The sequence below is a fragment of the Gymnodraco acuticeps genome, unplaced genomic scaffold, assembly GCF_902827175.1.
Source record: "Gymnodraco acuticeps unplaced genomic scaffold, fGymAcu1.1, whole genome shotgun sequence".
Classification (NCBI taxonomy): domain Eukaryota; kingdom Metazoa; phylum Chordata; class Actinopteri; order Perciformes; family Bathydraconidae; genus Gymnodraco; species Gymnodraco acuticeps.
The window spans coordinates 311,278-314,421 of NW_022992044.1; the positions used below are offsets into that span (position 1 = coordinate 311,278).

General features: G+C 38.7%; 1 long non-coding RNA gene across 2 annotated transcripts; it reads left to right on the forward strand.

Moving 5' to 3' along the window:
- On the forward strand, positions 1-3,144 carry LOC117536883. 2 transcript variants are annotated; one of them, XR_004567636.1, is made up of 3 exons: positions 1-71; positions 283-432; positions 1,088-1,276. It is a non-coding gene; the product is annotated as an uncharacterized LOC117536883 (long non-coding RNA). The 2 variants fall into 2 exon arrangements; XR_004567637.1 differs by lacking the exons at positions 1-71; positions 1,088-1,276 and adding exons at positions 2,467-2,553; positions 2,849-3,144 and having other exon boundaries at positions 246-432.

A 3,144-nucleotide genomic window follows, 5' to 3' on the forward strand; every position in this document is an offset into this window, starting at 1 on the left:
CAGAACGTTAAACAGTTTTATGGCCAGAATATATGGTAAAAGACGGACTGCATAATTAAGGGAGGATTACCGTGAGTTAACGATCAACTAGAATGTAATGTGTGCGAGGGAATCAACCGTTTAAGAGCACAATATCAGCAAACATGTTTTCACCGTAGCTCCAACGATATTATTTTAAATGTTAATGTGAAATATTAAACAACATTAAAGGTTAAACGTGTTACAGCTTCATATATCGACATGTCTGATAGGTGGTAACAGTCATTTCTCTGTCCCCGTCAGTGCAGCAGACCGACGGAGACGAGACGACGGAGTGTGTTGAAGCGGCCTATATGAACAACTACAATCCCCGGTTCAGGTGGCGACTGGCGCGCTAACGGAGCTCCAGGAGGGAAAACCTTTGCGACGCTGAGGTTCGGCTGATTTGCAAAGGTATGCCAACATGGACGTGTGTTGTCTGCCACATGGTCGGCTTTTAGCTTGAAAAATATACGATGGTGCATATTAGCGTTAGCATAGGACAGTAAGAAAGGTACTACTTATTACTGCAAGAGCAGCTAGTGGTAAGGACCTCGGACAACTTAAATTTAAAACATGCTATTGAGACATGTGCCGTCAGTTTGAGGCGTGATTGAAGGTCATTCCAAGACCAAGGACCACAATAAAAAAGACTCCTTTTCCCAGCCTCAGTCCGCACAGCAGGAACCTGGAACCGTATCCAGGCACTGGATCTGAGGTTGTAAGAGTCACAAACTGGAGCAAATCTGGCAAGTTTAGTGTTTTATTCCGTTATAACAAAATAGCAATAAACAACGGTTTCCTTTTTAATGCCATTCTTAAATAAATGCAACAAGCTGTAGTTTTTGTAGACTGTAAATACACCAACTATATCTTTAGTTTATGATTTGTGTTATCAAATGTGTTCTGCGGCTACAGATATTTATTTTTTGTTGAAATGGGGCTCTTGTGATAGTAAAGGTTGCAGACCCACCATATATATCATACACAGTTTGTGTATATCTATGTATTGCAGCAAAAAACTGTGAAAGGTAAATTGACCATTTTGGCTTTTTAATTCTAATTACAGATATCATATGAAATGCAAATATTGTGATTTCGTCAGCTCAAGTCATGAGAGTGTACTGAGGCACCATCGACTTCGGCACGGAAGAGGAAATCACTGGCCCTGTGCCTACACCGACTGTGTCTGCACCTTCAGAACCTATGGGGCATTGAGGTCACACCTCACCAGATCCCACTGCAAGACTGCATCAAGGCAAGACACCTGCACCTTTTTTTGTGAGCTATGTGACTTCAGAGAAAAGTGTACTCAAAAGACGTTTTTCACTCATCTTGGAAATCATTTTTTTTTTAAAAACAGACTGTGAAGTGCCCCTTCCTCAGCTGTGGATTTAAAACGAACAAATGTAAAACCTTTAGTTCACATCGTTGCAGAAAGCACAGGAACACAGACAAAATAAGGACGTGTTTAAAACTGCATTCTGAAAATGAGGCCTTTGAAGCTCAAGATATTGACCAGCCATTAAATGTTGAAGTTGAGGCATCACACAGCTAAATAAATGGCTTCTACAGTAATTCTGAAAGGACTACAAACTGTCATTCATTGTATTAATGCTTTTGTTTTTATGCTATTTTTGTGTACCACAGATTTGCTATGAGTTCCTTCGAATCACTACCAAGGACCTGTTTGGGACATTTACAGCAGCCTTGGATGAATACTGTCCTCGACTGATAAAGCTGTATAGAGCCAGGAAAGGAGCCTTCGGACAAGGGATGGAAAACCTATTGGAGTCTCTTGATGAACAGGTAGCTTTTGTCTTTAATGTCGTAATGATAATTTACAATATTCTTAAAGAGAACAAACAGGTGCATCTCAATAAATTAGAATATCGTGGAAAAGTTGAATAATTTCAGTAATTCTATTTGAAGAGTGAAACTTATATTTTATATAGGTGCATCAGACACAAAATGAATTATTTAAAGCGTTTATTTGTTTTAATCTGGATGACTACAGTTTACACCTTTTTTATAACCCAAACACAGACACATTTTGAGACAAATGACTCGAAAAATCTTTGATTTTGAATGTCGAATGGGAAGTTTTCTGTTGCCTCAAAAATGCACTTCTCGTAACTCAAGAATAGATATGAAAGTTATTAAAAAGGTTAAAATCCATTTATATCTAAAAGGGGTGTCCTATCTTGTAAAAGCATCATATTTTGGTACTTACTTCACTTTTACCTCATCAACAAAGTTTACATAAGTCCTGTTTAATAATTCAATCTCTCTTCCGGTTCAAACAACTATTGCAAAGTTCTTTTGTTCAGAGAAGACTTGCCGTTTTTAATAAATCACAAATGGATCCTGACTTCTGAGATTCTGAAATGACCCTTTAATCACTCATTTTAACCATAAATCCTAATGCTCTGTTTTTCTGATTTACAGACATCTGACATTGCACAGCAACGAATGAGAATGTGTCTGCCCTTATTTGTCCGTGACAGTGCAGAGAAGCTCTTCCTGAAATGCCTGGTGTGTACAGTATGGTTGTCCATTAATCATAAGTCTACATTTAATGTCATACAAGTGCAGTTATTAAGTTTTCCTATAATCATAGATACATCTGTTTTGATGATGAAGCCCGAGTCTCAGGATAAATACTAGACCTGCTACAGAACTACTAGTGAACTAGTTGTACAACAGAACAGTTAACATTTTCACAGTAATTATTGTGTCATTGCTGAGCAATCAAAGCAGTGTTTTATTTGCCGTTATATAATATCCTTATTTGGTAAATAATAATTGCTTATCTGCTTTCTACATGCAGGACACTGATCCGGAAGAAAAGCAGACTGCTGGTGTCAAGATGGGAGTCCTCACTGTTCTCGTAGATGATGGTGGACCTACCCCGTCTCAAATGGTCAACAGTATTGCTGTTGTCTTGGAAGAGACAATTGTACTCTCGGATCTACCAGACATCCCAACTGCATTTGTCTACCTTTTTGGTCTACTCTATGCCCTGAACATTGAGTTTCCAAAAGAACACAAGTACACTTTTGAGACTGTTCAGCACATCTTCATGGGACTTTCCACCAGTTGCTCCCAGCGGGTCAGGAGTTTGAA